Source organism: Topomyia yanbarensis, chromosome 3 (genome assembly GCF_030247195.1).
Source record: "Topomyia yanbarensis strain Yona2022 chromosome 3, ASM3024719v1, whole genome shotgun sequence".
NCBI lineage: Eukaryota > Metazoa > Arthropoda > Insecta > Diptera > Culicidae > Topomyia > Topomyia yanbarensis.
In genome coordinates, this window is record NC_080672.1 from 11998033 (window position 1) to 12010785 (window position 12753).

Sequence of the window (12753 nt, forward strand, 5' to 3'; positions counted from 1 at the left end):
GCGACTTCCGAAAGGTTAATGTTGACTATGTGTTTGAAGTGTACGGATTCCTGCGCAATCAATCAAAACAGCTGCAGTCAACTGAGTTTACAAGAACCATGCATTTATTAAAAAGAATACTATAATTACTAGTAACTTTTAGGGACTCTGATCCAAGTTTTTTCATATTCTTTGGTCGTGTCTAAGATAAGTCGTCCTTTCAATATATCGGCCCCTTTTAAAAATTCGGGAAAAAAAATCGAAGGAACAGTTTTTGAACGTTAGTAACTTTCATTGTACTGAACGGAATCACATTAATTTGCACCAATCACTTGGGAAAATAGTCACCAATATTGTATTAATTTTCGAAGTATGTATGACTTCTATGGGTAGCGCAAAAAAAATCCGAAAGAGACGCGAAAAAACCGATATTTGTTAGTTCTGGCGGAGCCCACTCGAAACATTGGATTAATTAATTGAAAATCTGCCACACATGTGTCTCGGTCACACAATAAGCGCTCGATGTACCACGATCTCATTTGCACAAACACATTTTATGTGAATGTAATTCAAGCGTGTATATTGCAAAATGTGACAAATTCCCAGTAATAAATCCCTACCGAGACCTAATCGAAAATTGGGAAGTTATATAGGTCTCATGCATGTATATTTGTGCTAAGTGCTTCATTCATCGTCCGCTAGTCGAATGAGAAGCATGTCAGATGGTGCGATATGAAGAAGGTAACCAGAATTTTCGTCGCCCATATATTGCTGTGCATATTATCTTTGTTAATCAGCCTTATTTTGGATTACGGCGAATCGTTTTTTTCGAACGAATGTGGTTTGCATTCTCAATAACGACATATCGAAATCAAACGGGTGTCAGATTCTATCCAAATTACACGTTTTAACAATTATGACATTGCGTCGAAAATATTTTGCGTTGCAATATTTCAAAATAACTCTCAAAGCTAGGAATATTTTTAGGTACCAAGCCACGATATGTTTTGCCTAGTACTAAAAGACGGTGGACAATACATGAGAAGTTTCCTATAATTTTCAAATAAAAACCATTGCAAGTTTTAACCCTTAAATGCGCAATGTTGTTTTAAAACAACATTACGAAAACCATCTCAGAATTATCAGAAGAACGCATTAAAGCTGTGTGACAATTTTCAGAAAATTTGAAAAAAATTGGTTTGCGCCTTTAAGGGTTAAAAGATTTATAGAAATTGGAATGTATTTGTTTTGAGAACCGCGTCAAATCTTGCGTAGATTTGGCGCGTTTTTATTTTGTCGTCTTCCGTATCAACCCTGTGATCGGTTTTTGAAAAAAATGTTCAAAAGGAAATTTATAAATGGTCAAAATCGATTTGAAACTACCGGAGTTATAGCAATATGAAGAAAAACGGGAATTCTGACGCTTTTTAACCGTTATGTGTCCAACAAAAAAAAACACCTTTAACAGGCCAACGAGTGTACCTGGGTACCCACAAATTGAAATGCCCATGACTATGGTTTCCTTTAACCGATATGGACACTTTTAGATATGTTGGATTCAAGAACTTGTCCACTTTTTGATTCTGTAAAATGGAACCAGATGAATGGATCTGGTTCTTGGTAATCCGGATTTTCCGGAGTAATGTTCCAGTACTAGGGTATGGCAGTACTAGGGTACCCAATGGTAGTTTGAAAAATGGAATTGGAATGGAATGCCCATTCAAGGCCCCACGGAAACCTGCTCCGGAATGTCCGTTCCGTGGTCAAATTACCAAATGGTTCTAAAACCACGATATATAGCCTATTGATGCAATTCCAAGAATTTTGATACCCATATTGCTAGTATTCGGTTGAAATTCACAAATAGAGTCCCAGCACTGGAACATGCTTCCAGAACTCCGGATTCCCGGGAACCTAATGATGTAACCTGATTCATTTCAACCAAGTTTAAAAGTGGATGAGTTCCCAAATCCAAAACACCAAGAAGTATCAAAATCGGTTTGGAAATTATCTTAGTTATTGGCATTTCAGTTTTGCGGGTACCCGGGTACCCACGTCGGCTTTTACGTAGTAAAAAAAATCAGGAGCCCCTTCTCACTCCGCCCCTTACTATATCAACAATATTATAAACCCAAAAGCTTAACTTAGTGAAGTTTCAGGATGTCACAAAGTTTCAATTTCCAGCTATGGATAAAATATGCGAATTACATTAGTTGAAACCTAAAATCGAGAATCAGTAGCGTCTGGCTCAAATGGCACGTTCTCCATGTTGATCGGAGATTTGTGCCGTGCCAAGAATCATCTTTTCACCATTTTCCTGATGGGAAGGATTGGGGAAGTGGTAAGGTTAGGGGTAAGGAAAACAACGACACGGAACAATTAAAACAGCATTCTGCACCCCCGGAGTGATGCTGAACGATCTGCAGGTGCTACAACAGCAGGAATAAAACTTCCAACCCCCGGAGGGATTTAGAACCTCTACTCAAACAGTGAGCGGATATATCAACACCCCCGAGGGGATATTGAGATAACAGAACGACAACACCCCCGAAGAGATATTGTCATTCAAATACGGCTAAAAAAACTAGCTTATTACCACCCTGGGTTAGGAACAAAAGCATATCCTTAAATTTCAGCTCTCTGTACACAGGTTCATCTATGTATGGAGAACCAAAAATCCGGATGCGCAATTGCATATCAAATGATATGATGATCCGTAATCGGATTCACAAAGATCACATGAATAATACTCAGCGCGCTGAATAGTAGCCATGTGAGAATTGAGTTTGCAATGTCCAGTCAGGGCCCTGACCAGAATACTGCAGTTGTGCTTGGAAAAATGCAACAAATTTCTTGACATTTTCGGACTCACATCCGGCGGAAAAGCCTTTGTTTGAACGCAAGTTTGCAAGCTACGCCAATGGTTGGCATGTTCGAATGCAGCCCAAGAGCGAATCTTGTGCTTTATCCAACTTATTGACAGTGGTAGAACTGGTTCTGGACCAACGAAATCAGTCGCAGTGCCAGCTCTAGCCAATTCGTCCGCCCATTCATTTCCAGTAATACCGGAATGACCGGGTACCCATAGAAGGTAGATAGCATTTGAAATGCTAAGTTCTTCGATTTGAGTTCGACATGCGATTACTAATTTCGATCTCGAATCTGCCGAACTAAGTGCTTTCAGGGCAGCCTGACTGTCAGAGCAAAAATAGATTCTTTTACCGCAAATTCCCTGTTGAAGTGCGGATTGTACGCCACACAGAATCGCAAAGATTTCTGCTTGGAATACGGTACAGTATCTACCAAGCGAATGGGACTGGTTTAATCTCATCTCATGACAATAAACACCAGCACCGGCTCGGCCCTCCAGCAAAGAACCGTCCGTATAACAAACTACGTATTCTTCAAGTTGTCACTCCATCCAGCCAGACAGCCATTCCTCACGAAGAGGAATTCTCACATTGAAAGTTTTAGAAGGAAAACTACATGGGAGCAAGTTTATATTCATCCCAAGTAACCATTTGGGGCCACAGTCTTGTGTGGCTAGTTACACGATCTATTGGGTTACTGTTCCAGAGCCCAGTAACCTTAAGACGGTATGCACAAGAAAGTGCTTCTTGTTTCAGAAACACATGTAGTGGTTTTATGTTCAAGAGTGCCTCGAGAGCAGCAGTAGGTGTTGTCGAGAACGCACCAGTCATCGCCATCAAGACCATCCTCTGAAGATGGTTTAACTTTGATTGGATTGTCATGACTTCTCCCTTCTGCCACCAAACAAGGCACCCGTATGCCAGTATTGGTCTAACAATTGTTGTGTAGATCCACTGAATGTACTTGGGTTTGAGTCCCCAAGATTTGCCGAAAGCCCGTCTACATTGGCCAAAGGCCATGCAAGCTTTCTTGATCCTGAAATCGATGTGAGCTGTCCAATTAAGTTTTGAGTCGAGAATTACCCCACGTACTTAACTTGGTCTTCGACAATAATTTCAGAGTCAAAAAACTGCAATGGACGAGCTCCGGTTGTAATCCTTCGTTGTGTGAATAGCACCATTGAGGTTTTATTTGGATTAACTGATAGTCCAACATGAAGACACCACCGCTCAACAACACATAAGGCTTGTTGCATCAAATCAAAAAATGTGTTAATGTAAATACCGGTGATCATTATATGATAATCATCGGCGAAACCATACGTCGGAAACCCAAGCTCATTTAGTTTTCTCAACAAGCTATCGGCGACAAGGTTCCATAGAAGTGGTGACAGCACACCACCTTGAGGACATCCGCAGACACTCAGTTTCCTCGTCTCTACTTGTCTTAACGATGAGCACAGATGTCGGTTGCTAAGCATTGCGTGTATCCAGTTCGTGATATATGAAGGTACTCCATGATCTCGTGCTGCTTCCAAAATGGATTCGAAAGACACGTTGTCAAAAGCACCTTCAATATCGAGAAAAACTCCTAAACTTGATTGCTTTTGCGAAAAAGCTTTTTCAATGTTGTAGACAACATTGTGTAACAGGGTGGTAGTAGACTTCCCCCGCTGATATGCATGTTGCATTGCATGTAGCGGGTGCTCGCCCAAGCAACCATCCCGAATGTAGTGGTCGATTAAACGTTCCACTGATTTCAGAAGGAAGGAGGTCAGACTGATCGGTCTAAAGCTCTTTGCCTCCTCATAAGTGACGCGGTCACCTTTGGGAATGAATTTGACAGTTATTTCCCGCCACGCTAATGGAATGTATCCTGTTGCAAGACTGCAAGTAAGAACCTTTTTCAAAATATGCTTGAAGTGTTCATATCCTTTTTGTAGTAGAGCTGGAATAATTCCGTCCTTTCCCGGAGACTTATACGGAGCATAACTTTCAATCGCCCATTTGATCGATTCGGTTGTCACAATTCTACGAGCAAATGCCCAAGAATCAGAACTGCCTGAAAAGAACTCAGAGGCAGTCGTCAGCGATGGCTCCGTACAACCTGGAAAGTGTGTGTGTCAAAAAGACAGTTGAGTACTACATCTTCGTCAGACGAGTATTCACCATTAGCATTTCTAATGGAACTGACATGAAAGTCTTTCGATTTCGAAAGACTTCGACCCGTCCCTGCGTCTGCGATTCCAAGCTCTCCTACATAACTATTTTGAGTCGAACAAGTTCGGTATTCCATCAAGGTGTTCCTCTAGAAGCACGCATAACTCGAAGCGGACAAGCCTCTTGGTATGCTGCTACTATGAGTGAGCTTGCTTTATCCACGACCTCATCCAAATCACTTGGAGATTCAATCGTCGGAAGATACCCATGAAACCTCGTCGCCAAGCCCTCTTCGTAGAGGTCCCAGTTCGTAGATTTGGGATTACGATAGGTGACGATATCTAGCGAGACGTTTAAATGATCAAAGACGATGTGCTTATTATCAGATAACGACGGTTCGAGCTCGTTTGGCACGAGCCAGTTTGTCAACTCATGCGTAATACTGTCAGAGCAGAGAGTTACATCTAACACCTCTTCTCTGCCAGCTCGTGCAAAAGTTGGGCGGTTTCCTGCATTGAGGTGAAGCGATGCCAAAATCACAACAAAGGTTCGGTTATGCTCGGATATGTTCGGGTTACGTTTAGCATCTGTGTGTGACTAGAACGTCCTATACCGTATCCTACAAGCGTATCGTTCAGCAATCAGCTGACTGATTTTTGTACCACGTGTTTGATTTGTTTGGGAAAATAAAAAAGTACAAATTTTCCAAACGAATAAAAATTCCGTGAAGAAAATCTTTTCATCTACATGTGCTAACATGCTTACATACAGTGATACAATTTCTAAGCAATCTGAGAGAAGACATTTAAGTTACAAACGATTTTGTCTTGCGCGCCAATGCAATGTTTTTATTTTGACGATGAAATAAAAAGAAGAAGCAGAAACGACGGCAGCCATTTTAGCTGCCACCTTGTGACTCTGTTGAGCATGTCCTTAAGAATGTGCAGATTTGTACTACTTAAGTATTCCATCAATTCGGTGCCTCTCAAATTGATATTAGAGCTGCCCCAAATTATGTGGTGGGAATTTGCATCACTGCCGATTATGAGACGAAAACCCATTTCTGCCACAGTATGATACAACCCTTTTGAAATCATCAGAAGGTGATGGTTCATTATGCGGCATATATACCGAACAATAGACGTATTTCTTGTTTATGTTGTCAATAGTCATATTTACCATGACAGTACAAATATCACGAGTTGTGAGGTCCGATATAAGACAAGCGTCAATTGCAATATTCGCAAGTATACATGCACGAGGCATTTCACGTGGATTTGTCATGCCATTTTTGTTGCAAGCTACGAAGACGGGGTTAAGTAGCTTTCCAACATAGAAGTTTCCTTTATGGAAATACGGTTCTTGAACCAAAGCTATGGAAGCTTTCCCTTCCTGCAGAAGGCGAGATAGATTCATAGTTGCTGTACGTTTATGCTGAAGATTAATTTGTGCTACTCTAACCATATTCCATTACAGCACTACACATTTCATCATCAGCACTTGTTGTACAGCAACTAGAAGATACCAAACACGTTGGCTTATAATCGCATATAGCGAACCCCGAAATGGGTATTAGGGATATGAACACCATTTGAATCCCACGATTTGCAAAGAAACGAACGTCCACTGTGTCAGAGATTCGCATAACACAGCAAGGGTAAGACCCACGACACTCCGTGCGCGACTGGCATATTTTAGTCCTGCCAGTCATTCAGTCCTCGGCACGGAGTAACACCTTGACTTGAGGACTCCTGTTTTCAGTCGCCTCCTACGACATGGGAACAGGAACCCAGTGGATCAATTCTTGGTTGACATACTTCAACCCGCCGGATGCCAACGGAATACTAGCAAAAAGGTACCCGAGTACCGCGTCGGACACATAACGGCTAAAGACTTGTTCTATACAAAATGAAATATTACATAGTTAAATAGTCAAAACACGAATGTTTTTAAACAGGTTACTTTACGAATAATTTTAGAAAAAAACTATCCAATTTAATTATAAATTTAATAAAAATTAGACATATTAGAGCGATTTTAGCTCTGGGGTACGAATGTACCCCATAAAACCGTTTACGTAGAGAAAAAGTCGCTAGGGCCTAAGTATCGGTTTTAAAGTACCTACCTGTAGAAATTTATATTCCATTATAGAAAGTTGAACCGATATTTTCCGATAAATTCCTGTTGATTTGGTTTATTACTAATTATCATGAAAAATAAATCGCAAAAAGATTTTAGATGTGAAACACGTATTGTTGAATGCTCTCTCATAAATGTTTGTTTAAAAAATTAAATAATTCAGGCAGTTTGCGAATCTGAAGAGACGGAATTTTATGCAAAATACAATATTTGAGTACCAGAAAATACGACGAATTCTAGCGATTCAGAGGTGCTAACATTTGGTACGGGTATATGTGTCATCCATTCGTATCACGAAGTATAATTCACTACTACAAAAAAGACTGCGTTTTGTGTATAGACGCAAACAGTGTCATGAAATGGTTGGGTTGTTTTGTTCAAAACCCGATAATTTGTAATTTGAAAAACCCGAACCCGACCCAAGCCCGAAAGTTCAAAACGACCCGAACCTGAGAATTTCAAATTTGAAAACCCGAACCCGAGAAGCTTAAGTTTACAGAACCCGAACCCGACCCGAAATCCACCGGGCTCGGCTCGGGTCCGGGTTTCGGGTCCAAAAACCCGAACCCGACGATCTCTAAACTTGTGAATGCATTCAAAGAGGCAGGACATGCAGGAGAGACAAAAAATTAACAGAAGTTCTAATTGCCGACCAGGGAGATGGTACAACATTAAATGATACCATTTTATCAATAGCGCATATATTACAAAACCAAACCTGAATATTAATACTAATAAATAAGTCATCTTCAGTTAAAATACCTCAATTTCTGGGAAATGGTTTTTTTTTCTGGGGTTTGAACTTCTGGGTATTTGTTCACTCTGGGTAACGGTTTTCTGGGCAAAAATACTTTCTGGGAAAAGGTTTTCTGGTAATTGGTACTTTCGACGGAATGGTATTCTGGAGAATGGTTCTTTCTGGGGAAAAAATTTCGGTGTTTTAGTTTCTGGGGAATGGTTTTCGGAGGAAAGTCAGTCGTACAACCAAGATATTTTAATGGGGGAGCACGTCGTTTGGCATAAGTTCATTTGGCATAAGTTCATTTGGCATAAGTTCATTTGGCGTAATGTTCATTTGGCATAACAGCAGGTGACACATGCTTTCATTTGGCATAATGATCATTTGGCATAGGTTCATTAGGCGTCAACATTAAATATAACAGATTTCAATGTATATTTCAAATTATGCCAAATGAACATTATGCCAAATGAACTTATGCCAAACGAACTTATGCCAAACGACGTGCTCCCTTTAATGGTTTGATAGACCTGCAGCAAACACATAAAATCTTGTTGTTTCCGTTGCAGCACCTCGACCGGAGATGGTTACGCACGTGTGGTGTGGTATACGTGATGAAAAACTAAAAAGAAAATTAACCGTCCCGCGAAACCAATTGATGCCGAACCGGAGGGACTGATTGTAACCCGAAAACAAAAAACTTCGAATTGTGACAACTCTCAAATGTAAATACAATAGTCAACAACCTAACAAAACCAAGGCAAGCAATCAAAATCTGGACGACGCTGGTAGTCGCAATCGGATTATGTTAAAAAGCAACGGAAGCAAGCGAATGTGTTATGATTGTGATGGTCGAACGGAGCAGCTGGATGGAAACCTACTTCCTGTAGAAGCAGGCAGGGCCAGACGTAACAGAAGCGGTAGTAAATGCAGGTGTAATTTTTTCTTTGTATATCAAGTGTAGAATTAAAAACCGATAACACAAACCCATGTTAAGCGCAACCTTACCATTTTGTAAATAGTTTCTTCAAGATAGTACCGTATAAATGAATAAACACCGTCATCCTTTCCATTACTCCATAACTAAACCTGTGAATTTAGCTATTCTGTAAATACAATATAACTCTTCAAAAGCGTAGACAATGCTGCTGTACAGATTTTAAGATTGAGACGTCAATGAATGTTATGTTTTCCCAGCCCGTTCTCCGATGTGAACAATATTGTTTGCACATAATATGTAGTAGTTACAACTTATAGTTTATTGAGTAGAAAATATAAAAGCATTTTTTCGTCTGTTCCTAACACACAGAAATTGCAGGTTGTTTTCACTTGTAACGACCACCACACTAAGTGATGTAAACAAACAATTTATCGAATGCTCCAAACACCCTTACTTTGTCCTATTCCCACTTCCCCTATATTGTAAATAGTTCGAGCAAAAACAAAAAAATCTGAATCGTGAAGACTGATAACGAAAGTTGTGAAGCTGTGTATTTTGTACATGATAGAGTAGAAGTCCAAAGAGAGAGCGAGAAAGAAAGAGGATAGTATGCTCTAACAGCAAATGACTGCAGTGTAAAAATACTGAAACAAAATTTATTTCCAGTCCTTGTTTAAAAGAAACAACTTTCCTTTTCCCTGTTCCTTCATGCTCAGCCCCGGTGCCCCCCAACCAGTGACGAGACATATGGAAATGTGTGCTAAAATCGCAAACATTCTCTCAAAACCCACCCGTTTGTGAAAAACAAATTTTAATCATTCGAATTCATTTGTAAATAGGTGTACAGGTCTCAGTCTACCGGCAGTGGAGGAGGTAGCAGTTGCACAACGCCACTAAACCTACTTATGTAAAGTATAAAAGCTCTACTTTGTAAATAAGGCGATACTATATTATAACAACAAATCAAACAACAACAAGAAACATGGTGTAAAATAGTACAAATAGATTATATAAATGAGGAGAAATTTAAGAACCTTTAGCGTAAGGATTATTAGTACACTAATCCGAATCAAACACTAGAACTACTACAAGTGAAATGTAATAAAAACACTACATAAACATCGGAAATAGCTTCTACTTGTAAATCGCTAAACTCCAGAGATCATGGCTAATAATTAGCATAGAAAAGATAACTTTTAAAACCGAACTAGTAGATAATTTAAACAGAAAGCTGCGCTCCCGGTGAAAGAACATCATAGATGCGCTTTTGCTGCTCTCTATAAGCAGGGGAGCACTTTGGCAAACAGGGACAGGACACATCTCGTAGGAAAGTGGAACCCAAGCTACGCTAAGGCTAAATTATAGAACTCTGCCGATAGGCAGACAAGTAAATTATTGAAACTAAAAGTAAAGCAAAAAAAACGAAAGGTATGGTTAAGGCGCTACTTTTAGATCCTAACATAAGCGTACTCACCACCACCAGTCAATCTCCATCTGGAAAATAAATTCTGCTATGCTTTTTAACAACCGCAAAACCTGCTTGCAAACAAACAGAAAACCGAGTCGCAATGTTTCTTATTTCGCGCTTACTTTGATTGATCATCTCGCGCTAGAGCCTACTTTTTAGCTGTACATTTTTTTTGACACCTAGAAATCTTGATGCAGTGCGTTACAGAGATCTACCAACGTTGTATATAAAGTAAATGATAGCTTACTCCACCCCTTTAGCATGTAAGTAAAAGTCCAGTAGAAGGCGAGCCTGCAATTATAATAAGGCAACACAACACACACACAGATGAAAAAACCATAGAGTATATTATGTTTAAATGTTCTTTTTTGTATATTTATAACATTTTTTAAATAAAGCGGTATAAGATTATTGAAAAAAAAAACAAGAAAATTCAGAAAAAGAGAAACAACACTTGTAATATACAAAATGAAAATCGATCAAGATTAAAATAAATGAAAATTTGAAAAATATGTTTGATTTGGGTTGTTTTGACTGTTGTCGATGACAAGTATATCAGAGAATAGCGGAAGGACTTCATGGCGAGTCGAATCTACTTGAAAATGTTGGAGTACATGCAAGCTGGTTCTCAACCGAAATTTTATGATCGAGCGTTCCAAATAATAAATCCCAGCAGAGGCCGACGAGATCCGACATTTTGAAGCCACCATATTGAAATTTCGGAAAATTTTTTCGGAAATCATTTTCTAATTATCGATAAATAATGAATAAAAGATCAAAAGCAGTAGTTCGTATGTCTTCGTTTCTCATTCTCAAATGTTGCTTGATTTCGCGCCGAATCCAGGAGAAGGTCTCCTTAACAAGGTTTATACAGATTTTCTACAGGCCAAAGTTCGCTTCCAAATTCAGTTTGTGGGGGAGCAAGGTATACTCAGGCCACTGGAACGTCGAGCAACACACAGTCTAAGGCTAGTTCACCACAGCCTGGACATCGCTTTTCCACGGAGGTTGTGAGCGAATAAACACAAAATCTGTGGTTTAAATACCTCAACTCATAAGTTAGTATACTCTAAAGAATAGCCAACTCCAAGAGCTGCAATTTTGACAAACGGAGCAATGAAGTTCTCTCCAATTACATGGCTTATTCAACGAGACGTCATTGCAACAACAGTGGAGGCACCGACGGCTAGTGGAAAGCAGAAGATTGTGATCGCATCTGCCTACTTCCCTAGCGATGCGGATACAGCGGGGGTTATTCCGAACAGTCACTTTAGGTGAGGTGACACTTTTTCTCACTCGCGCGATCACCGAAGTCACCTAAGGTGAGACGAGTCACTCACGTGACTCTCTGTGACGCTATTCTGGTGTGTCACCGCATTCTGTTAGTCGTTCCAGGTGACAGCAAAGAAAAAAATGAGATGGCGACGGTGAAAAAAATATTAAATCGAATCGTTCTCCGTTTATATTATGATTGTCTGGTATTCGTCGTATTTGTTGCTTTTTCAAGCAATTGCATAACATATTACAACTATTTGTAGTAGTTTTGTTAATTTAAAAAAAACTAATACGGAAACGCTCACTAATAAGCTTGAATTTGTAAAAAGCACTGGTAGGATTATCAAAAGACGGAATGAATTGTTAAAAAGTATAAAGTTAAATAAGCTTATTGTGTATTAAGACGGTTTGATTTTTCAAACGAATGCGGTTCGATCGAATCCGACTCGTGTAGTTATATTGAGAATGCAAATCACTTCGTTCGAAAAGTGATCCGTCGTAATGCAGAATAAGCTTAATAATAATGTTATGACTAATTAATCCTACCATGAAGTTTTTTTTTCGGATGCCAGGTTTCGTAGTTACTGTTTCATTGGACACAGAAATTCGAAAACAGATTTTTCTGCGTTCTTACGTATATATAAATCTTATTTCATTCGCAGTTCCATGTACACTAGGTTGATATGTAATAGCTACACATTAAAAAGTATCATTCAACACCTAATCAGTACTTTTTTGCTTTGATGTTACTAATGTGGTCGTTAGCCTGACATCCCCGATGATTTCTTCGACGATAGTTTGATCTCATCCAGCCCAAATTCTATTTGGTAGAGTGATTGAATACGGGGTACCATTGAATGGGTGCACGCGCTAATAAACATCGTATGATTTAAGAACTTAACGACCTGTTCAGGGTGTACGGTTTCGGAATGGAATTCGTTGAATGGACTGTAAATTGATCGGAAAAAAGAAACGTGTTTATTTTCTGTTTGATATTGCGTGTTAATTTCGCGACGAACGGCGTACGAATCCCTTTTTGTTACAGGGTTGCCAAATGATATAGAAATACATATGTTATCAATAACATACAAAATAGGGTAATAATAGGAATTTGAAATAACCGTTGCATCCGAACATCCTCCCCCGCGTTGCAGTTGCGGAGGAACTCAAGCATCCAGAGGCA

General features: G+C 39.5%; 1 protein-coding gene across 3 annotated transcripts in view; it reads left to right on the forward strand.

Moving 5' to 3' along the window:
• LOC131693011 (uncharacterized) overlaps window positions 1-9935 on the forward strand; it is a 48956-nt gene extending 39021 nt beyond the window's left edge. For all 3 annotated transcript variants that reach the window (XM_058980454.1, XM_058980456.1, XM_058980455.1), the window contains exon 7: window positions 8457-9935. The gene's annotated coding sequence lies outside the window, so the exon portion shown is untranslated. The remainder of the gene's footprint in view (window positions 1-8456) is intronic.
• Window positions 9936-12753: the final 2818 nt, after the last annotated feature.